The 25,770-nt window shown below is 41.6% G+C and overlaps 1 protein-coding gene across 1 annotated transcript in view; it reads right to left on the bottom strand.

Annotated features, from left to right (window-relative positions):
- Positions 1-25,770, bottom strand: part of LOC126122489 (acid sphingomyelinase-like phosphodiesterase 3a) — a 538,383-nt gene that overhangs the window by 68,125 nt on the left and 444,488 nt on the right. The gene's annotated exons all lie outside the window — the stretch shown is intronic.

Below are 25,770 nucleotides of genomic sequence, written 5' to 3'. Positions count from 1 at the left end.
TTTGTGATTTCCTGTCGGAGAGGTCACAGTTCGTAGTAACTGACGGAAAGTCATAGAGTAAAACAGAAGTAATTTCTGGCGTTCCCCAAGGTAGTGTTATAGGCCCTCAGCTGTTCCTTATCTATGTAAACGATTTGGAAGACAATTTGAGCAGCCGTCTTCTGTTGTTTGCAGACGACGCTGTCGTTTATCGACTAATGAAGTCATCAGAAGATCAAAACAAACTGCAAAACGATTTAGAAAAGATATCTGAATGTTGCGAAAAGTGGCAGTTGACCCTAAATAACGAAAAGTGTGTGGTAATCCGCAGGAGTGCTAAAAGAAACTCGTTAAACTTCGGTTACACGATAAATCAGTCTAATCTAAAAGCCATAAATTCAACTAAACACCTAGGTATTACAATTACGAACGAACTTAAATTAGAAGGAACACATAGAAAATGTTGTCAGGAAGGCTAACGGAAGACTGTGTTTTATTGTCAGGACACTTAGAAAATGTAACAGACCTACTAAGAAAACAGCCTACACTACGCTTGTCCATCCTCTTTTAGAACGCTGCTGCGCAGTGTGGGATCCTTACTAGATACAACTGATGGAGTACATTGAAAAAGCTCAAAGAGGGGCAGTACGTTTTCTATTATCGCGAAATATGTGAGATAGTGTGACAGAAATGATACAAGATTTGGGCTGGACATCATTAAAAGAAAGGCGTTTTATGTTGCAACGGAATCTTCTTACGAAATTCCAATCACCAACTTTCTCCTCCGAATGCGAAAATATTTTGTTGACACCGACCTACATAGGGAGGAACCATCACCATGATAAAATAAGGGAAATCAGAGCTCATACGGAAAGATATAGGAGTTCATTCTTTCCGTGAGCTATACGAGATTGGAATAATAGAAAATTGTGAAGGTGGTTCGATGAACCCTCTGCCTTGAACATAAATGTGATTTGCAAAGTATCCATGTAGATTTAGATGTAGATGTAGAGGTAAGGGGAATGCAAAAATTGCTTTCTTGTTGTAAAAATGCAGGGTCTAGCGGCATTAACATTGATTAAAAAGCTGCAGGCAAACCTCTTGACGGAGAATTTTGAGGATACTGCTTTAGACATGGCGCCATTAAAGCCTAGTTCTTTCTTTCGATGAGTTGATGACAACGACGTGAGAAACTTCACGAGTTCCTGGAACAACTCTAAGGCATAGTATTATCCAGTTCACCATAGAAGTAGGAAAAAAACCGCAATGCTACTGTTTGCGGAAGGCGGGCTGTGTGAAGCCCGATCAACAGGCAATACGTGCATTGATCAAAAATGATATTGGTATGTAATATACAAACCATATGAGTTAAGCCATTAATTGCAACTTTTTATGACATCATCTTTTTTTGATTTCTTTTAATTTTTTGCAATGAAGAATCAGTCTCCTACACATTTCAGATTCCGGTTTGGAAATGCAGTGTGTGGCATTATGGTCAGATGATAATTTGAGGGCACGTACAATAAATTTTCAGAGGAATGTATGCTAGTTTTTTCCACTCAGTATGGCAAACGTGACCGTTTTGGAGTGTGTAAGATATGGGCAGTTATTCAGGTGCGGAAGTTGTGTTAGAGCATGAAGTGTGATGATAGTGTAACATTTAAGTGTCTTTCTCGTCATTTGACTTCTTGTTCGGTTGCTGCTGTTTTGTTTTGCTGCTGTATTTTTGTGTATTCGATGGAGGTTCCATAGAGTTAAGGGATAAACTTCTATCCATGCTACCTCATAATGTTAGGGCTTACCTACATCAACTTCATTCTATATATATACACTCCTGGAAATTGAAATAAGAACACCGTGAATTCATTGTCCCAGGAAGGGGAAACTTTATTGACACATTCCTGGGGTCAGATACATCACATGATCACACTGACAGAACCACAGGCACATAGACACAAGCAACAGAGCATGCACAATGTCGGCACTAGTACAGTGTATATCCACCTTTCGCAGCAATGCAGGCTGCTATTCTCCCATGGAGACGATCGTAGAGATGCTGGATGTAGTCCTGTGGAACGGCTTGCCATGCCATTTCCGCCTGGCGCCTCAGTTGGACCAGCGTTCGTGCTGGACGTGCAGACCGCGTGAGACGACGCTTCATCCAGTCCCAAACATGCTCAATGGGGGACAGATCCGGAGATCTTGCTGGCCAGGGTAGTTGACTTACACCTTCTAGAGCACGTTGGGTGGCACGGGATACATGCGGACGTGCATAGTCCTGTTGGAACAGCAAGTTCCCTTGCCGGTCTAGGAATGGTAGAACGATGGGTTCGATGACGGTTTGGATGTACCGTGCACTATTCAGTGTCCCCTCGACGATCACCAGTGGTGTACGGCCAGTGTAGGAGATCGCTCCCCACATCATGATGCCGGGTGTTGGCCCTGTGTGCCTCGGTCGTATGCAGTCCTGATTGTGGCGCTCACCTGCACGGCGCCAAACACGCATACGACCATCATTGGCACCAAGGCAGAAGCGACTCTCATCGCTGAAGACGACACGTCTCCATTCGTCCCTCCATTCACGCCTGTCGCGACACCACTGTAGGCGGGCTGCACGATGTTGGGGCGTGAGCGGAAGACGGCCTAACGGTGTGCGGGACCGTAGCCCAGCTTCATGGAGACGGTTGCGAATGGTCCTCGCCGATATCCCAGGAGCAACAGTGTCCCTAATTTGCTGGGAAGTGGCGGTGCGGTCCCCTACGGCACTGCGTAGGATCCTACGGTCTTGGCGTGCATCCGTGCGTCGCTGCGGTCCGGTCCCAGGTCGACGGGCACGTCCACCTTCCGCCGACCACTGGCGACAACATCGATGTACTGTGGAGACCTCACGCCCCACGTGTTGAGCAATTCGGCGGTACGTCCACCCGGCCTCCCGCATGCCCACTATACGCCCTCGCTCAAAGTCCGTCAACTGCACATACGGTTCACGTCCACGCTGTCGCGGCATGCTACCAGTGTTAAAGACTGCGATGGAGCTCCGTATGCCACGGCAAACTGGCTGACACTGACGGCGGCGGTGCACAAATGCTGCGCAGCTAGCGCCATTCGACGGCCAACACCGCGGTTCCTGGTGTGTCCGCTGTGCCGTGCGTGTGATCATTGCTTGTACAGCCCTCTCGCAGTGTCCGGAGCAAGTATGGTGGGTCTGACACACCGGTGTCAATGTGTTCTTTTTTCCATTTCCAGGAGTGTGTATATATATATATTAAAGTACAGAACAGAAACGCAGCTCGAAGAAAATACTTAACGGTAATAGCATTCGGTGTCCCACAAAAGCTGCAAATATTTAGCTAACGAAGGAGGTAAGATACGCTTAAAGTTAGTCAGCGTACAAAGCCAGTTGCGTTTCGTAAAATCTGAACTTGAATTGAATACGTGGAAGAATGATTTCCACGAAGATTTCTTCGACCTAGTTACACAGATTCATGCAGTTACACAGGAAAGAAAATCGCAAGTCAAGTAAACGTGTAGAGGAGATGTGATTGATAGATAACATTATAGAAAAATTCGTAGCTGACACATAGAGGATCTTTTTATCCCTTAAAATGCTTTGTATAAAGACAATGAATCAGGTTCTACGCAACAACTGCGTGCAGACCGCTCTTCATCATTTCGAGGGAAAGAAAAATTCGCTTGTGCAGTTGATGAACGCTATGACACATTTGTTTTCAACAATGCCAATGATAAGTATCAGGGCATTACCCTTTCTGCAGCCTTACACCTGTCTTCAGGAACGTCAAGGCTAGTTAGTATCAAAAATTAAAAAAGGACTGTTTACTTGCAGAATTCGCCGTAGCAAAATCTGGATGAATGGAAGAGAATAATTTTCAGTACTATGTCCGAAACGTATTCGAAACAGCTGTAGCAAATAATTCATTGCTTTCGTAGGACTCTTGGTCTGGTCATAACATCAATTTTGTCTGCACGAGTATGAAGAGATTCATCTTCTCCATTAAGAAATTTTTCGTCATTATTAAACATTTTCTGGAAAATGTTGCAAAATATAATTTTTGTTAGAGCTTTGTAATTTCAGATTTATCAACGGAAAAGTGCTGTTAAACTTCAGTTACTTGTGCATTGTCAGGCTGCATCACCAGGTTTTACGAATTTGATGAAGTAAGCATGGTATGCAGCACTGAAAGCAGGACGACCATTTCTTACTCCATCCCAGCTCTGTCTAAATAAAACTAGTGATTGCTGTGCCTTGCCTAAATGCATTAAATTTTCTTCTCCCACGTGCACCTCATGTAGAGAAAATATTTGCTTTTGTCATCCAATAGAAACTTCGCATTTTTGTGACAACTACTAGAGGTCAACAAATTGTCTCGCTGTTAGTAAAATATACCTATTCAGAACTTATCATAAGGGTTCTGCTAGATAAACTGTTATAAAATATTTCATGTCAACATATTAAAGTCCCGAATGATAAAAGTCGTTTGTAATGTAACATCATACACTGCCTTTATTGTCTTTCCTCTTCTACTTGCTTGTGTATCAATTACATGTGCAACAGTTTACCTGACGATACGAACTGCAAGTTATTCAAAGAGTTCAAGACTTGCGCCATCTTTGGTATGGTTTAAGTGGTTAAAAGCTGCGTGCGTGCACTTACGACTTGGAGCAACGTGGCACTACGCTCTGTTCTCCCGGCTTCGTCTGCTTACTTGCCGCCTCGCGCGTCACGCAGGAAGAGCTGTACAGACAGCTGTTATGAGCGGTTCTTCGTGCGGCCGAAAACGGGTGACTAAAATTTTCTTTAAGAATTAACTGCAGTGCACCTTACTAACTAAAATCATGACAGAGAGCATTTCTTTCTTCAATTTATACAATTAAAGTTCAGATTTTACGTAACTGGCTTTGCACACTGACCACGTTTAAGCGTATCCTCCCTCCTTGCTTACCTAAAAGATTGCACCTTTTCTGTGACAACGAAAGCTACTACCGTTAAGTATTTTCTTCGAGCTAGGGAGGTACTGCGCTTTTGTTCTGCACTTTAATACTGTGTGTGTATTTCAGTGAAGTTGATGCAGGTAATCCCTAACACTATGATTTAGTATGGCTAGAAGTTATATCCCTTAACGCTGTTAAATTAGAAATTAGTTCCTTCTACCGATTCCCACGGCTCTTCATGCAATATATATTCCGGAGCACTACAAAAAATACATTTCGAATGGTTAACTGTCTCAGGCGACTGCTTAAGGTCTCAAGTTATCCTCGATACGTTGGCAAAAATTATGTATCACGTAGGAGGCAGGCAGGAAATATCGCCAGATTTACTTGCAGCTACCTGTGAAATTGCTTTTGATGAGTTAGTTCTAGAGCAGACGAGAATTGTAAACGATAACATACACGAGCTGTATGAGAAATTTCAGGTTAGGTTTCGACATGACGGGTTGGACCATTACTTTTTTAGAAACTGAAAGCACATCTATTACAGGCACCAACCTACAGCCAGAACCGAAATGACCACCTGGACGCGGAGTGCACGTATTTATCGAACATTTCTTAGTTTTGGTGTTTATAAAAACATCGAATATTTCAGAATATACAAAAATTACAGGCAAAAGATATCTGGAAAAACTTCCAGAAATGATAGGCACTAAATAACAAATAATTACTGGCGGATCGTGTTTATAGTGGCACCCCGCGGACGCCAGCCAGTGACTCCGACCGCTGCACTACACTGTATCCACTCCAGTTCTGTCTATACAGTTGCATCGAACGAAAATTTTGATGTTACGATGTCTTTACAAAAATTGTTTTCTGGAGTGTGGCCTTTATGTAAGCGGAACTTAGATGATGAAATGGGTAGATCTGTAGACGCTTCTGAAAAGTGTTGCTAAGTAATAATGCCGAAGATTAAATAAATTGTTGGGGAAACCAATGAATAGGTACTGCATCTAATATGGGCAGAAACAGGTCTATGATACGACTTAACTAAAAGATGGCTGTGTTGATAGTACATATGCTGCAACATTAAGGACAAGTTAATTTCCTTGTGGAGGGAACTGTGATGGGTAAAACTGTAGAGGGAGAACAAAGGCTTGACTAGACTACGGAGGTTCAGATTCATGTGTGTTGGAATGGTTACCCAGAGAAGGTAAAAAACCAAAACATGATGTCCAGTGCCGTCCACCATATTGTATGGAGATTGGTGGTGTTGCGTGCATGTGACGCGGTAACAGAAGTATGTAAGTGGAGCAGACACGGACGGGGATCACCCTAGCGAAGATATGGACTACAAATGTTGAAATCCATTGAGATAGGCGACTTTGGCAAAGGACAGATTATTATTACGCAGAGCCTGTGAACGAGTACCCAGAAAACGGTGGAGGTGGTTCAGTCTTTACGTGCTACTGTCGTCAGCATTTACAGAAAGAGTAGACGGACAGTGAAACTACCACTAGGTGCTAAATAGTTGGACGTCCACGACCCTTCATAGAACCTGGGATTTGGAGGCTCGTCTGCATAACGTCGCGAGTCAATACGCAGTAGCATTCATTGCACTACTTTGCAGTACGGTTCGTAGCTTTGTAGCCGTTGGCGGTGATAGAAACAGCCGCTTGTATCTTAGCGTGACTCATTCGCACCTGTCGCTAGCCTGGGAAGCGGCACCTGTGTCAATTTGAGCGACAGAATATTCTAGCCCCTAAGAATCTAAATAAACTACATTAAATATTATTCAATTTAGTTAAAAGTCAATTTACTGCCTTTTGTTATTAAAGAGAAGATTGTGTAAAAATCTCAGCATTCTAGCTGGCATACATTCGGACGTAGAGAAAATTACGTAAAACCCGCCAAACCAACACTTGTAAGATTAAAGTCAGTAAGGGTTCACAACAGTTTGTCTTTTAGTATCATTTGGATGTTCACAAAATGTTGGATGTTCACAAAATGTTAGGTCAATTTGTTTGAATTTTCATAGTAAAAAACGCAACTATTTTTCATTTTCGTAACATAAAATTCAGAAAAGATCAGTATTTATTTAATGTGTTGTTGTGTGAGTAAATGAGAATGAATGAGAGTGTGTATGTGGGACATACGCAAAACTTCAATATTATCTCACGTTAAACTTAACATAACTATGTCATGGGAAACTGTTAAGCAAGCAAGTTGCAATGAAAAATATAATTTCGTCACCGTGGTGTTGACGTATGTCCAAGGGCCCTTGCTTTTGTAAGAAGGCAGCCAAAAGAGCCATTTGCAGAGTAATAGTTTTCTAAAGTTATTTCAAGATTAGTTTTCTTTGCGTTTGGTTTTGTTAAACATTTTATTAATATTTGCATGATGAAGTGACGTAAATGCATCTGTAAATGTTGACTGGCGTATGACAGTTTTAGGGCGAGAAAGAACTCGGAGTATTGTTTTGATTTGGTGTTTATTTTGAACAACTAATCAGCGTTAAGTATTTCCCGCTCACTGCAAGTTGTTATAGGCCCTGAAAGGATCGGCAGTGAGGGAGTCGCTAGTCAGCTATCGAACGTGCAGATCATGTTGAACGCTTCCTTCTTCATTGTGCGTAAAACGAAGAAATAATTGGCTTCTCGCCTCCAGATTGTGTGGCTAGAATAGCAGTTGCATTTACGGACAGTTTCGTGAAGTTTGGATGTCTTTGAATTTTTTTTTGGGAGGAGAACCGGGTGTGAACTTTCGGCCTTTGTAAAAATTCCTCGTGGCATGTTTCGTATTCGTTTATGGAATATTTGGAGAGCAGTTTCTGTTAAAGAAATCGTCTGAAAAGGACTGGATGTGAAATTCATATATAGTAGCTGAGTATTGACTGTGAAATCGCGTATTCAATCGGGTCCGACTTCGGTGCATTTATGGCTGCTTTGCGTGTGAAACTGAGAACAGTGACCTTGTTAGTTCAGTATATTCGGGCTGATGGCAAGTGTATATTTTCGAACCTAAAGAAATAAAAGAACCTGTTGCAGAAATTTGCCATTTTTCTAAAGAGATAAAGCAATCGCCTTCCACCTGGAATTTTTTTATAAGGTATTAAGGGACAACTTGCTACCAGAGTTTACGCGGACTTCGCTAACGTAATTATTGACGGTGTTTTTCTTTAATGCTGCTTTTAACATCGTCTGGACAGTATCTACCTATGATGAGAAACGGGCTGGTGATCAGATGCCGTACTGAAGTAGGTGGAACTTTTGTAGCGAACAATACGACGAGAGTCGATGAACAAACATTACGGGCAACACGACTGTCTAACACGGCCCGCAGAATGCTCTGTAAAGTAGGACAAATGGTGATTTGTGGCATCTCTGCCGAAAGAGCGCAATGCTGGTGCACGTTCAACTGGTTCGGAGCACACCGTTCGTCGTACATTACTGAACATGGAGCTCTGCAGCAGACCACCCCAACGTGTTCACATGTTGATCCAACGACATCGTCAATTACTATTGCAGTGGACACGGGGCTAACGGGATTCGAGCGTCAATCAATGGAAACGTGTCGGCTCTTCGGGTGAATCACATTTTTGCTACACTGTGTCGATTGTCGTTCCCGCAAACGCCGTCAACGGCGGTTCGAAACACGGAGTGCGCCACAGACGCAGGCTGCTACGGGTAGTATTATGCTGTGGGAGACAGTCCTTTGCACTTGCATGGGGCCTGTGGTAGAAATCTAAGACAAGCTGACAGCTACGAACCACTGCATCCCTTCATGCGTGATGATTTCCCCGGCGGCGATGTCATCTTTCAGCAGTGTAAATGCCGTTGTCTCGGAAACAGAACCGGGCTTCAGTGGTTTGAAGTTTATAGTAAACAACGTTGAGGTCTCGGTGATCAAATTCGCCTGACGTAAATCCTACAGAGCCTGTCCGGGTCGCTATCGGGCGCCATCACTGAGTACGCAAATCAGCGGCCCGTTATTTACGCAAATTACATGACCTGTGCGTTGACGTCTGATGCCACACTCCTCCACTAACCTATGAGCAACGTGTCGGATCCGTGATACATAGAATCAGTGACGTATTTAGCTCAAAGACGGACAAACAAGCTATCAACCAGGTGGTCATAATGTTTTGGCTCGTCAATGTATATGTAGGTTGCAGAGCCGAAACCGTTAGGGGCAGTTGCAAAAAATTTGCCTTTAAATTGACAACGACAATAAGTGAATAAACTGACATTACCTCCGAACTGAAAATAAAATTAATAACATGCTTAAATGCCATTGATTCTACGTATTCTGTAAATATCGATCTTTGTGATTTAAAATTCCTGTTAGTGTAATGAGGAATAACAACGTTAATGTTGGTGAAAGTTGGCGACTCTGCTCATTTTTCATTTTATCGTACCTTAGTCATCGTCACTCTCCTTAAAAAGCGAAAGCAAAACGTAATTTAGTTCTATTACTGATTAGAGCTTTCAACTGCTTCTAGATACGATTGATTCGTGACCGATAAGAGAGTATTGATGTCTTTATTTTTTTTATCATGATTCCAGGGCTTGAAATGAAGACTATGATATAATTTCCGCAATAAAAGCTTTTGAGCTAAAAACGTATGGCATTGCAACCACTTATTACATAGCCACTCGAACTCACAAGATACTCAACGAATAAACCGCTTCCTTCGCCTCTCTGTCTCTCCTGTTCCTTTCCTCTTTAGTATTTTCTTCTCATGCTTCAACATAATGGATATAAGCCTTCTCTCTCCTTCCAAAAGATTCGTGTCTGAATATAATCAAACGATTTTGGAACGTTGCAAAAACAATTACGAGTTAGTTAGCCTTCTCCAGAACGAACAGTCTCAGTTGTAGAATTTTGGAACACGTATTGTGTTCGAGTATAATGACTTTTCTGGAGACTAGAAATCTACTCTGTAGGAATCAGCATGGGTTTCGAAAAAGACGGTCATGTGAAACCCAGCTCGCGCTATTCGTCCACGAGACTCAGAGGGCCATAGACACGGGTTCACAGGTAGATGCCGTGTTTCTTGACTTCCGCAAGGCGTTCGATACAGTTCCCCACAGTCATTTATTGAACAAAGTAAGAGCATATGGACTATCAGACCAATTGTGTGATTGGATTGAGGTGTTCCTAGAAACAGGACGCAGCATGTTATTCTCAATGGAGAGAAGTCTTCCGAAATAAGAGTAATTTCAGGTGTGCCGCAGGGGAGTGTCATAGGACCGTTGCTGTTCACAATATACATAAATGACCTGGTGGATGACATCGGAAGTTCACTGAGGCTTTTTGCAGATGATGCTGTGGTGTATCGAGAGGTTGTAACAATGGAAAATTGTACTGAAATGCAGGAGGATCTGCAGCGAATTGACGCATGGTGCACGGAATGGCAACTGAATCTCAATGTAGACAAGTGTAATGTGCTGCGGATACACAGAAAGATAGATCCTTTATCATTTAGCTACAAAATAGCAGGTCAGCAACTGTAAGCAGTTAATACCATAAATTATCTGGGAGTACGCATTAGGAGTGATTTAAAATGGAATGATCATATAATGTTGATTGTCGGTAAAGCAGATGCCAGACTGAGATTCATTGGAAGAATCCTAAGGAAATGCAATCCGAAAACAAAGGAAGTAGGTTACAGTACGCTTGTTCGCCCACTGCTTGAATACTGCTCAGCAGTGTGGGATCCGTACCAGATAGGGTTGATACAAGACATAGAGAAGATCCAACGGAGAGCAGCGCGCTTCGTTAGAGGATCATTTAGTAATCGCGAAAGCGTTACGGAGATGATAGATAAACTCCAGTGGAAGACTCTGCAGGAGAGACGCTCAGTAGCTCGGTACGGGCTTTTGTCAAAGTTTCGAGAACATACCTTCACCGAAGAGTCAAGCAGTATATTGCTCCCTCCTACGTATATCTCGCGAAGAGTCCATGAGGATAAAATCAGAGAGATTAGAGCCCACACAGAGGCATACCGACAATCCTTCTTTCCACGAACAATACGAGACTGGAATAGAAGGGAGAACCGATAGAGGTACTGAAGGTACCCTCCGCCACACACCGTCAGGTGGCTTGCGGAATATGGATGTAGATGTAGATGTAGATGTTTATGAGGAATGATATACCATCTTAAACTAAAAAACTAAACTGCGTCTGAACGGGCCATGAAGGCCCAACGGTACTGACCGGCCGCCGTGTCATCCTCCGTCTACAGGCGTCACTGGATGCGCATATGGAGGGGCAAGTGATCAACACAGCACTCTCCCGACCGTATGTCAGTTTACAAGACCGGAGCTGCTGCTTCTCAATCAAGTAGCTCCTGTTTGCCTCACAAGGGCTGAGTGCACCCCGCTTGCCAGCAGCGCTCAGCAGACCGGATGGTGACCTATCCAAGTACTAGCCCAGCACAACAGCGCTTAATTTCGTGATTTGACGGGAACAGGTGTTACCACTGCGGCAAGGGCGTTGGCGATATACCATCCTCATCACTACTGTTTCACGATATGTAAGCATAGATTTCATGTATAGTTCAGGCTGTCATGTCTGTTAATGGGTGAATAACATCAACGAAGGATCGCTTCGTCGGAATCACTTATTAGTCACCGTTGCAGTGTACAAATTTGAAGCATGGCTCGAATGTACCTCCTACCTTATTCTTTAATGGTGCAGAAGCGTGAGGCCCTTTGATGTCACCCTCTGGCTCGACACTTCAAACAGCAAGACGTCGACACGTCGGAAGAAAAGGTCAAAGATCGTCAGACCTTCTCTTACCCTCATCAGACCGTCCCATCATATCCCTTCTTCTGGCGCCTCTGTGGTGGAAGTCAGAAACGCGACGCCAAGAATTGAAGTCTCGCGTTGTCTTACGTGTGACCGAAGAAAACGATTCACATAGACCGCCGCTCAGGATCGAAATGAAATGGCCTTTGTGAGTAGCATAAATGGTGTCAATTATACCACCCTTTTTCTTGGTGCATTAAATTCCAGACAATTCACAGTCGAGTGCAATTGTTCGCAGTGTGGTGAGCAACAGGACGACGTTCTCGACACCTTTTGACCCTGCTGACACCCCCAGAAGATTGGACAATTCTCTACGCAGATCGTGCACCAGCAATACCACTGAATGTGATCACGCCACTTTGGAGCGCAATGCGACAGCTAATTTTGCTGTGGTTTACAGGTTGGAACCACTAGTGATCGTTCAAAAATATTCGACGAAATTTGAACGTGATGCAAGACAACAAAGGTTGCTTATGCTTTTTCAGTCTCGTTGTTTGGTGTCATGCTTTGGCGAGATTATAGAGGATTGAGACACTGACGCTTGCTTCTCTCTAAGATTGGTTGTTGGTTGATTTGGGAGAGGAGACCAAACAGCAAGGTCATAAGTCCCATTGGATTATGGAAGGATGGGAAAGGAAGTCAGTCATGCATTTTCACAGGAACCACAGGGAAATCACGGAAAACCAAAATCATGATGGGCGCATGCTGGTTTGAACCGTCGTTCTACCGAATGCGAGTCCAGTGTGATAACCACTGTGCCACCTCGGTCGGTCCTTCTAAGACCGGAGCAGTTTGGAAACACGCTTCGTGCCAAAGTCCCATCTTTGTTGAGCACATTAAGAATTACCAGAATGTATAGGCTGATAGCGTCCTAGACAGGCAATCCCTTGACAACTCTCTGATTCGCCACGCTTACTAGCAAGCGTTATACAAGCATCGCAGCTTCCCTGCAGGCGCCTAGGACTGTGTCCATACAGGTACATTTCTAAACAATAAAGGTGGGTAGCAGGTACCGAGAATGTTGCTGAAGTGGGTGGTCTTAAAGGGACCTTTTACCATTTTATTCGTGCATTTGTCATGTCACAGACCTGACCTCGTTGGCCCCTTCCCAATGACGTCACAACAGGGCTGAAAAAAAAAGAGGGTTGTGCACGTTTTGTTGCTTCCGATCACGTTCGGATTTCGTCGAATGTTTTTGAACTGCCCCAAGTCGTACTACCGTGTACAGCAAATTGAAAATTGGAGTCGCACTGCACTCCAGGTCGGGGCAATCACGTTCAATAGGTTCGCTGGCCTTCAAATTGTGGGCCGGCACCTCTGTTGAATGTAACCAAACCCCTTTGGACTGCATTGAGACCTCAGATACTGAATCTGGTACACACGGAGGTTAGAGAAGGTTTGAAACGTACGGGAGGGGTGTCATCAGTGTCAAAGGCTGACAAGAACATCGTCCTCTCGTTCATCTCAATGCAAACTGTCGTTTTCAACCGCGAAATGTGAAGCAATCAACGCTCCAAAGAAGGGGGTGGTTTTATTGATACCGTTTTGTGTCGCTTCTGAGCGACGGATGTGTCTGAAATGTTTACCTAGGCCACCCATACAAAAACGGTGTGATGTCAACGGTTGGCGTCGCGGATCTGACTTCCATCGAAGAGGTGTCAAAATAAGGAATAAAATTTGGGTAAGAGGGCGTGTGACGCCCTTCCCATAGTGTGATATATCCACAGATTGTGCAGAATAATACTAAAATTTGATGCCAATATGACAAAACTAATTCACCTTACACTCAGCATGAACTTCTGAGCTATAGCCATTTTTTTCATGTGTGTCGATACATCGGTGTCTGAAGCTGGCCGAACCATAAGGTGACATCGTACGGTCCCACGTTTTTGTGTCATTCTGTAATAACGCTGTAGACAATTCTCGAATAAGGCTGTAGGCACCTTCGAGCCAAGTTTCTAACTTGTACGTTGCAGTGGGGATAGTTACGTGGATTGGAAATAGTGATCCTTTATCTTTGTTGCGCAGTATATTTTATGTACAAAGTCCGAGTCCTGTTGATATCTGCCGGCCGCTGTGGCCGAGCGGTTGTAGGCGCTTCAGTCCGGAACTGCGCGACTGCTACGGTCGCAGGTTCGAATCCTGCCTCTGGCATGGATGTGTGTGATGTCCTTAGGTTAGTTAGGTTGATGTAGTTCTAAGTTCTAGGGGACTGATGACCTCAGATGTCAAGTCCAATAGTGCTCACAGCCATTTGAACCATTTTTTTGTTGATATCTACATACTGACTGCATACTGCCCGCTGTGCATCTTTATGAACAATCGGTTATTGGCAAAAGTCAGCACTGTAAAATTCCTAGAAATGAGTTAAAATCGAACGATGACAGAAAAATTGTAGGAACTGCGTCATGTATTATTTGCTGTACGGGAGTCTGGAACCAGACAGAGATTGGTTGGATGATTGTATTTCATACGCCAAAGTGGTAGCCCCTATAACGTTTTTTCGATGTGTACTTCAGTATTGCTTTTCAGTCTGGGACACTTACGAGCTACGTTAAGTTTCAAACAAGAAGTAAGCGTTTTGACACGATTTGGTTTAGTAAGTCAGAGAGTAGGCACTGAGGTAAAGGAATTGTAACACCACTAGTAGCAGAACGGAAAACCAGTCCAAAGTTGCAAAATTTGCTTTTTTATTCACTCGATGACTAGTTTCAGAGCGAGACCCATTTTCAAATCATCGTAACATAGTCGAAAATGGCATTTCCGAAGATGTGAATGCCGTGTAAAAATGGCACAACAAACAGTTACAGCGCATACAGATAACTGTATACACGTTTTTGACATTGATTTGACATATTCGGAAATGCCATTTTCGACTATGTTACAATGATTTGAAAATGGGCCTCGGTCCGAAATTAGCCATCTAGTGAATACAAATGTAAATTTTGCAGGTTTTGACTGGTTTTTCGTTCTACTGATTAACAAAAGTTGCTGACCAGCAGCTGCTCTAGCATGCTGGAAGTTCGTTTACAATACGAGTAGGCTTACGGTAATATTTCAGAAAGCGCACGTCGAACGAATAGCCGAGCACAATACAAGTCCGGCCATAACTCAGAAAGTGACCATAATACAAAAATGAGAAATATTTCAGCTATGCCATGGAGGTATAATACGTTGAGCCACCATGACATCACTAAGCAGACGTCCGCCATATTAGCAGGGTCAAGCATTAGCTTCTGGTGGTAGTGTTTAGGGAAAAAAAAGAAAAAGGGCCACATTATACCATTTACAGATGTACTGGCCATAAGGATATCACGTATTACTGTTAAGCGGACTCGTTCAAGCGATGTGTTCCTTTATGTAGTTGAATTTTAGTTGCGCTGGTTCCTTTTACTGTAGTAGTTTTGTTTCTGTAAATCGACTTCGATTTCCTATCAGTACAACTCGAAGAACGCTCTGATTGAACACATGGACACGATAGAAATTAGGAACAAGAATCAGTTTTAAACACTAGACTTCTACTGTTGAGGGTCTATTAACATGGCGGAGCCAACTTCAAAGCAATGTACAGCGCGCTTCCGTTTATTTTACCTCCATGGCTTATGCATCTCCTGCACGTCGTTTACGACCACAGTAAGGCACGCAACGATTTTGTAACTCGATGTAAGCTGCAGAACGTAACACATAGTGGCTAGCGAAAGAAAAAAAAATTAATTTAGGTATGCATATATAACTTTTTTCTCGCGCTGATTGTAAACCAGATACCAAGCGTGATGTGCTTTTTTCATTTATTTACGTTATTTTCTTACAACTGTCTAACTAAAATCTGTTTACTTTTTTCAACCGTATTTTGAAAAGCAGTTGAAATTTTTAATGTTCGAGTTATAGGATAAAGAAAATTTTAGTTCATTTTAGGTGCGGTGATACTAGTAGATTGTTTGCATCGTTCTCTGTCCATTGTTAATCATACTATACGCAATACACTGGAATATGTAGTGCATGCTAGTACCCATTTTCGACAGTATTTGCCAAATATAGGTGCCCTGTAATCCACTTGCCTGTGCGGCAAGCAACAGTGAGTTCACGCGGCATCGAGAACAGGTCTAAAGCTTCCACGTAATTACTGGACGCCATATCATATGCCGGTAAATTGCCTCCGTTGCTGATGGGGTTAGCACAGGCTAAAATCATTTGGCTCCATAAATGCAATTAATTACGAGAACAACCGTGCATCTCTGGCATCAGAGCAGGTAACGGCCTCAATAGCCTGGACGCATCTTTCACAACATTTGTTCCCTTTCTGAAAAAAAAAAAATCATTCCACGGAGATAAAACTTCATTTTCTGTAGACTGCCCTAAATCAGTCGTAAATTGGGAGAAAATATATGTGTAAGATGTGTAGTTTAAGTAACAATGTATTTGGAACTATAAAAGTGGGAGTACTACGTTTAACGAAATTATTTCTTTCCAAGTTGTTCTGAAAGAATATTTTCTTCCAATTTCCTCTATTACTTAGATTCTGAATGCAGCCTGTTAATCACTTTACGTCGAACAAAAAAAAAAAAAAAAAAAAAAAAAAAAGGAATAGAGAACTAATATAAAGGAAGCTGGTAGAAGCTCAGTGAAGTTTTCAGAACCCACCAACCAATACATTTCCCAGGAACGTAAGGGTCATTGTGATAATTAGAAACATATGTGTGACCAGCCTGTAGTCGGACAACACACAAATAATTTACACGTAGCCTGCAAGCTGCATCATTTCTGTGTACATCGTGCGAATGATATATGGAAGACAGAATTAGCAACATTTTGATAACGTAAAATTAATTTCAGAGTCTCACACGGACGTTGAGAAATGTGTTTGTACTTTCCTTCCATATTTCACAGGCGGATCTGACGTTATCTTTCACTAACATTATGGGAACTTCGACATATTGTAGAAAACGGCGAACTAATTTCACTTTAGGGAGAAATATACTAAATTACCTTCTGTTTCGTAACATAGTGGCATGTCTGAAATGGACTTTAGAGTAAATTAAAATAGCAAATTATTATTACAGCTTCTGAAAAGAAAAAAAAAGTCTCGTATATATTATTGACTGACTACTGAAATAAACATTTATTTCTCTACGTGGGTGCGTTGTACTTTGGCTCATTCTATCTCAGACAGCATATGTGCAAATAAAGGGAAAAAAATTATGCCTGTCATTTGCAGAAAATCATATACACTATTTCTACAAAACTGTTAATCATTATATACGAATGCATAGTTTCACGGCGATTTGTACTAATAAAAGTTTCTCAGTCTTCCAGCCGCGTCATGTGGTTTGAAATCTGTTGTTTTCCATTCTGGCCACATGTCCAGCCCATTGCAGTCTCCTACTTTTTAATTTCTGGATGATAGTGGGTTGCTTCATTAACTGATAAATTTCATTGTTCTTTCGAATTCTCCATACGCCATTCTCTAGCACAGGTCCCCAGATTTTTCTCATTACTTTTCTTTCAAAAACATTCAGTTTTTCTCTTTCATTCTTTGTAAGCGTCTAGCTTTCTCAACCGTACATTAGTATGGGGCAGATAATAGTGTTGTATATCTTCATCTTTATGGTGATTGACAAAGCTTTACTTTTGAGTGGGTTGATTAGTGAGTACAGACATCTTGACACTGAGGCTATTCTTTCATTTATATCCATGTTATGATATTTTTCCTGCTGAGACGTGATCCAAGGCATTTAAATTGGAGAACTTTTCTGAATCTAGAATGTTGGTCAATTTCAAAGTAAGGATTTGGGTTTATGACTCGACCTATTTCCATATATTCGCTTTTCTCTTGGTTAATTAAAAGCCCGATTTTGCTGGCACTCTGCCTGAGAGATCTGTACATGTCTTTCAGTTCTTCCTCAGTTTCACTCAGCAACACTATATCATCAGCATAAACCAGGAGCTTTACTTCACTGGGTTCGAATCGGAAACCATTGCATAGATGTAAATTACTCTCTCGAACCACTTTCTCTAATGCAACATTGAAGAGGACACATGAAAGAGCGTCTCTCTGCCGTAAGACTGTTTTAATTGGAACGGTGGAGGATATGGATCCTCTGAACTTCACTGCTGCCTGGGAACCATCCATGCACAGTTATATCACCCTAATGATTTTACTGGGTATACGAAATTCTCGCAATGTGTTGTAGAGGCTACTTCTGTGGATGCTGTCATAGGCTCGCTGGAAGTCAATGAAGAGACAGTGGAAGTTTTTGTTAAATTCCAGTATTTCTCAAAGAACTGTCGTATACTAAACAAATTATCAGTTGTGGAGCAGTTTGTTCGAAATCCAGGCTGGTAACCTTGAATAATGTTTTCCGCGCAAGGTTTAAGTTTTTCCAGAATGGGCATTGACAGGATTTTGTATGTTATGTTCAGCAAACTGATTCCTCTGTATTTTCCATGTTCCATTCTGTTTCCTTTCTTGTGTATGGGACAAATTATTTCAGTTTTCTAATATTCAGGCAGAGTTTCAGTTTTCCAGATCATTGTGATAAGGTTATATATCTCTGCTGATATCTGGTCCTCGCCTGCTGCCTTGTTGTTTTTGAGCTTTTGAATAGAGTGGATCACTTCCTGTTCTGTGATTCTACATTCGTCATTATTAATGCTGTCACTCTCAGACATTGCGAAATTGAAGGTTATGTACGGATCAGTGCAATTTAACTATCTCTTTCCATCTTTCTAGGACATCTTCCAGCTGTGTTAGCATATTTTGATTTTTATCTTTTATGAATAGGTTTTCACTTTGATAACCTCTCTTACTTTTCTTTCTGTGGTGAAACAACTTCTTTGAATTTCCATTTTTGCTTTCCACTTCTATAGATTCTAGGACTCCAGTTATATATTTCCTTTTCTCTGTTCGTAGCACTCATGCTGTTTCTCTAATAGCCGGTTGAACGTCTCCATCCTGCCCTCACTCTCCTTATTATGCAGCCATAGCATCCTGGCTTCTTTCCTCATTTCTACTGCTTTCTGACACTTTTCGTTGAACCATTTCTGTTTCTTAGTTTTCTTTAAATTCTTGCCCAGTGTTTTTTCTGCTGCATCTGTTACTACAGTATTTATTCTTTCCCAAGCCTTCTCGACACTATTTTCCTCCTCAGCTTCTTGCAATGCTGTAAATCGGTTATTTATTTCAGTCACATAGGCTTCTTTAACATACAGTTCCTTCAGTCGTTCGATGTCTAAATTAGGTTTTGGTGTGGATTTTGGTTGTTGATTCAAAATCATCTTGGTTTTCATCTTTCCTACAACTGGGAAATGATCCGAGCCAATTTCAGCTCCTGTACACGTTCTGACATCTCTTATAAACGAAGTAAAACGTTGATCTGTCATAACGTACTCAATCTGATTTACTGTTTTGCCATCTGGAGAGCACCATGTACCTTTGTGCATATCTTTGTGAGGGAACATCGTCGAGCAAATTCTCATATTCTCTGACAGTGCAAAATTGATCATTTTTAATCCATTTTCGTTTGTGGTCGAGTGCTTGCTATGTTTTCCTATTCTGGGGATGAACATATACTCTTTACCTATTTTTCCGTTAAAGTCCCCTATGATAATTCTCATATTTCTTGTTGGAATACTTTCGACTCGTCTCTCTAATTCTTCATAGTAGTCATCTTTGTCATCCTCAGTTGAATCTTCAGTCGGTGCATGGACATGTATGAATGTTATATCGTACCACTGGTGTTTGATTGTTATGTAAGACATTCTTTTGTTAATGGGATGGAATTCCTTACCTGATTAACAATCCTGTTCTTTACACCAAAACCAGTACCAAATTCATGATATTTTACATCTCCCCCATAAAAAATGACACACTTATCCTCCGTGTGTATCCCTTCTCCAAGCCACCTAACTTCCTGTAGAGCTACAATGTCTGTCTTAAATGTTTTTAGTTCATATATCAAAGTCGCTGCTGCAGGTGGTTTATTAAGACTACGAACGTTCCATGTCCCAAATGTGAAGCAGTGTTTCTTGTTAATGTACAGTAATTAAATTTCCGGAATCCATTTTTCTAGGTAAATATTTAAGTGCTTAACAGTCCAAGATCTTACGTTAAAGTAATTACGAGATAAGCCATTGCAAATGTGGAATACCGTTACCGATGTAACCGCCAGATTGTCGAATGCAAGTATGAAAACGTGCATACATTGTTTTGTACAGGTGCCGGATGTCAGTTTGTGGGATGGAGTTCCATGCCTGTTGCACTTGGTCAGTCAACACACGGACGCTTAATGCTATTTGTGGATAACGTTGGATTTGTCGTCCGATGATATTCCGTATGTACTTGATTGGAAACATATCTGGTGATCAAACAGGCCAAGGCGACTTGTCGACACTCTGAATAGCAAGTTGGGTTACAACAGCGATCCGTGGGCGAGCGTTATCCTATTGAAAAACATGCCCTGGTGTGCTGTTCACGAATGGCAGCACAACAGGTCGAATTACCATATTGACGTAGAAATTTGCAGTCAGGGTGCGTGGGATAACCACGAGACTGCTCTTTCTGCCATACGAAATCGCATCCTAGACCATAACTCCAGGCTCAGGTCCAGCGTGTCTAGCAGGCAGACGGGTCGGTTGCATGCCCTCAACTGGCCTCTTTCCGACCAACAGACGGTCATCACTGGCACCAAGACAGAACCAGCTTTAAACAGAAAACACAACAGAGATCCACCCTGCTATCGCTTGACACCTCTGAAGTAGCAAATGGCGATTATTTGGAATCGGTGGAAGGCACGTTACGGGGCGCCTGGCTCCGATTTGTCCTTGAAGTAGTCGATTTGTAACAGATCATTGTGTCACTTTGGTGATAACTGATGCTCAAAATTCTTCTGCAGATGCAGTGCAATACGTCAGAGCCATACGCTGAACACAATAGTCCTCCCACTCGATATTGCCAGATGGCTGTCCGGATCCCAGTCTTCTTGCGACCGTACATTCTCGTGACCACAGCTTCCACCAATCATGTACAGTGGCTACATTCCTGCCACGTCTTTCTGCAGTATCGCAGAAGCCACACCCAGCTTCCCGTAGCACTATTACATGATCTCGTTCAAACTGAGAGAGTTTTTGATAATGGCGTCTTTGTCGCCATAAAAGTATTTTTTACCGTCTTCCTTTTTCTTTTCAGCCATCAGTTTCTGACTGGTTTGATGCTGGCCGCTGCGAATTTATCTCCTGTGCTAACCTCTTCATGTCAACATAGCACTTGCAAACTACGTCCTCAATTATTTGCTTCATGTATTCCAATCTCTGTCTTCCTCTACAATTTTTACCCTCTACAGCTCCTCAGAGTACCATGGAAGTTACTCCCTGATTTCTTAACAGATGTCCTATCATTCTGTCCCTTCTTCTTGTCATTGTTTTCCACATTTTCCTTTCCTCTCCGATTCTGCACAGAAATTCCTCATTCCTTACCTTATTAGTCTACCAGATTTTCGACGTTCGTCCTTAGCATCTTACGTCAAAAGCTTCACCCACCATACACTGCTGTGCTCCAAGTGTACATTCTCTGAAATTTCTTCCTATGTTTGATATCAGTAGACTTCTCTTGGCCAGGAATGTCCTTTGTGCCAGTGCTAGTCTTCTTTTGATGTCATTCGTGCTCCATCTGTTACTGGCTATGACGCTACCTAGGTAGCAAGAAACCACTCGTTACTTTTGTCTTTCTTCAATTTACTCTCAATCCATATCCGTTACTCATTAGACGGTTCATTCCATTCGACAGATCCTGTAACCCATTTTCACTTTTATTGAGGACAACAATGTCATCAGCGCATCGTATCATTCGTATCCTTTCACCTTGAGTTTTGATTCCGCTCCTTAATCTTTCTTTTATTTCCATCACTGCTTCTTCGATCTATAGACTGAACAGAAGGGGCGAAAAACTGCATCCATGCTTTTTACTCTGAGCACTTCATTCTTTGTCTTCTATTGTTACTGTTTCGTCTTGGTTTTTGTGCAAATTATGTATTACCCGTCTTGCCCTATAGCTTACCCCTATTGTTTAAGGATTTCTAACATCTTGCACCATTTGGCATTGTCGAACGCTTTTTCCAGGTCGACAAATCCTGTGAAAGTGTCTTGATTTTTCTTCATCCACGTTTGCAATATCAACCGCATCGTCAGAATTGTCTCCATGCCTCTTGCTTTCCTAAAGCCAAACCGATCGTTACCTGATACATTTTCAATATGTTTTCCATTACTGTGTATATTATTCTTCTCAGTAACTGGATGCACGAGCTGTTAAGCTAATTGTGAGATAGTACTCGCACTTGTCGGCTCTTGCAATGGGAACTTTGTGGGTGATCTTCTTCCGAAAGTCTGGTGATATACCACCAGACTCATCCATTCTACACACCAACGTGAATAGTCTTTTTGTTGTCACATGCCCCAATGATTTTAGAAATTCTGATCTATCCTTCCTACCTTACCTGATCTTAAGTCTTCCAAAGTTCTTTTAATTTCTGATTTTAATACTGGATCCTCTATCTCCTGTAAATCTACTCCTGTCTCTTCCTCTATCACATCAGACAAAGTTTCCCCTCATAGAGGCGTTAAATGTACTCTTTCCACCTATCCACGCTCTTCTCTGCATATTACAGTCGAATTCCCGTTGCACTCTTAATGTTAGCAGCCTTGATTTTAATTTCACCGAAGGATGTTTCGGCTTTGCTGTGGGCTGAGTCAGTCCTTAGGTTAGTTAGGTTTAAGTCGTTCTAAGTTCTAGGGGACTGATGACCGTAGATGTTAAGTCCCATAGTGTTCAGAGCCATTAGAACCATTTGAACTAGTGCTGACAATTAGGCCATCGACAAGTCCAGATTCTTTTCCCTTGGAGCCATAATTACAATAGTGTTATCATTCGACATTGTCAATGTGGAGGAGATAGGCGACCTGTTGATTTTAAACATGTGTGGATCAAAATCCTATGTCAAGATCACACATTTTCTTTATTCATTGCCGATTTCGGATCACGGGCAAGCCATCCTCAGATCTAAAATACAGAAAATTGCATATAATGAGTGAAAAATAAAAAAGACATTCAATATTAGGATTCCAATTCTGCAATGCATACCAATCTAAAATGCTGTTCGGCATGTGAAAGTCTTTACACATCGTCGTATTCTTAGGGCTAAGTCGCCGTAGTTAAATAAAAGTAGCATACAGGCATAACGGGAAATATATTGATTTACGTAACTAACTACGATTTTTCATTGTAGGTAACGCATTTCACCACGCTCACCATATATTTTTGCGTGTTTTTATTATGTCACCTTTTAATATTTTTTACTTTATGCCAGTATAATTTTTTATTTATAAAACTTTTTCATTATATTAACATCTTTTTTTTTATTAGGGTTACTTATGTATTACGTTAGCTGGATGATGGAGCCATCTGATAGTTAATGTTTTCGTGTAGCCATGACGCTACACCTCAGAAAGTTGGCTCACATCTGATACAAAGACATTTCCTTGTCCTGTGGTGAATATTAGAAATGATATGTTGCTTGCATCCACTCAGGGGCGTTGCAACTATCATTGCTGTCGATAGTTTGTACACATGTGTAACAATAGGAGCTCTGTAACAATGTTGGATTAGTGGTTAATGCTGTCAATTTTCGTGTTTCATATCACTCACCATAAATTTTTGCATGTTTTTATAGTGCTACGTTTTAATATTTTTCCCGTTACGCCTGTAGATTTGTTATTTAACTAAGGCCACTTAGCTTAAGTATACGTCGATATGTAATGACTGTCACACACTGAACAACATTTTAGACTTGTATCTATTGCATAGTGGAAATTCTAATATTGAATGTATTTTAATTGTTCACTTTTCATATACAATTATCCGTAATTTGGATCAGAGGATGGCTGGTCAGTTAGCCGAAACCGGTAATAATAAATAAAATTTGAGATTTTGACGTAGGATTTTTTATCCACACACATTTTAATTACAATAGTATTTTCGAAAAGCAGCCGGTGGTGTCATTGCCCTTTGCAGTCTCCTCGTAGGGATACATCACAAAATTTTAAATTGGAACGTTTCAGAATGTTGGTTTAAGTCGTAAGCAGGTTGACGTACGTATGTTTGTTCGTTTACGAAACAAGGACATAGACCGTTGATTGCGTTTCTCTTAATTAAGGAGTTGCTGTCTGTAATCAGTAATCAGCGTGGACTTACAGTTCTGCTCATTGCGAATGAGCATATACTAAGACTAGTATTTCTATCTATTGTGTAGCTTGTAGCTGGATATATCTGCACTTGTCTCATTTATCCAGTTTGTGACGACATATGACTGACAAAATGTTAACATTGATCAAGAATGTCAAAAAGTTATCTGATATGCGACGCAAAGACGAGTTGTTCGAGTACGATTCTAGCTGCTGATAAAATGAAATGTCACTAATTTGCTATTACCCGGCAAAACCAACTGAAGACCTGTCCAAGGAGCAAGCACCGCCGTGTTTACATTGCAGGAACAGGGATGTGTGGTATCAGCAGCGAACCCCCCAATAGTCTTACAGTGGAGGCTGACACACGCCAAACATCTATGGACGCCCTGCGTAGCACTAACAATTAAACGTGTACCGGCTCTTTTCTTGGCAACACACCTGGGAAAATGTCAACTTAGTCAGTATTTATTCACATAATATGCTAAATAAACCACTGGACACTTTAATTGTTACACCGTAATTTTAAATTAAAATACGAGTTTAATATAGTTCATCTTTTGTTTTTAGCTATTTCGTCACGTTTGTACATGTTCACTCGTTTATTCTGACCCCGTTTGAAAGTAGATTTGACACACACAACGAGTATTAACGATGGAAAAAGGACGAGGTAAATCTACTCACAGTCTACTAAAATGACACTGGATTTCGTCGTGGTGAGACAGCTAACCTTGTATAGTGTTAGACTAACACGGTTGCGATCGTCGGTTGCATACGAGTCACATGTTAATTAGAATTGTTTTATTTGTTTAGGAGTCAGAATTCTTTGATGTATAACATAGTAGTGGAGAAGACCACTGAATTTAGGTTACAGGCTGGTTTAGTAAAATTGTCTTATTAAAAACTAATATCGCAAAATTTTAATGACGAAGTTTCCCTAAATTCATGGAAAACTAAATGTCGCTGCGACAGTGTGTCTTGTACGAAAACAGTTTACGATAGCACTGTTTCCAAGAAGTTACTATAAAAATTATAAATCGCATTTTAATAAATGAGTTTGCATGGGCATATTAAATATGAAACGATATGTCTTTTATCTCTTTGCCATCTGTTTTGTAAACATTAGCATCTATTTTGCAAACAATGTGACTGGCGGTTACCAGCTGTTATCAAAAGTGAAAGTAGACCAGATACAAAAGAAAAGAAAATTCACTTTACACCAAGAACGACCTCATTCACGTCAGTACGATAAAGTAGTAGCCTACCATTCACTCTAAGCCAACAACCTGTTCTGTAAAACAATCCTATCTTAATAGCTTCTTATTCGTTCTCTGCTTTCCGAGGTCGATATCTACTGAACGAAGTCGATCAGGGCGAGCGCCGTAAGGGCGAGACTCGCGGCACTTTAAACTCCATCTCCATTCAGTCACATGCCAAAGTTTCTTTGCTAGCTAATACACAATTCTGAGAGACAATAGGGAGTGAAGTGCTATAAAAGCATAAAAGTTTGTATTTCATTCTGTAATTTAAACTATTGCAGATGGTTGGTTGGTTGCTTCGGGGAAGGAGACCAGACAACGAGGTCATCTGTCTCATCGGATTAGGGAAGGACGGGGAAGGAAGTCGGCCGTGCCCTTTGAAAGGAACCATCCCGGCATTTGCCTGGACTGATTTAGGGAAATCACGGAAAACCTAAATCAGGATGGCCGGACGCGGGATTGAACCGTCGTCCTCCCGAATGCGAGTCCAGTGTCTAACCACTGCGCCACCTCGCTCGGTAAACTATCGCAGAAATCGATC

This window comes from Schistocerca cancellata, chromosome 1, assembly GCF_023864275.1.
Source record: "Schistocerca cancellata isolate TAMUIC-IGC-003103 chromosome 1, iqSchCanc2.1, whole genome shotgun sequence".
Classification (NCBI taxonomy): Eukaryota; Metazoa; Arthropoda; class Insecta; order Orthoptera; family Acrididae; genus Schistocerca; species Schistocerca cancellata.
Note: the sequence above shows the minus strand (reverse complement) of the source record. Positions and strands in the feature narration are given on the sequence as shown.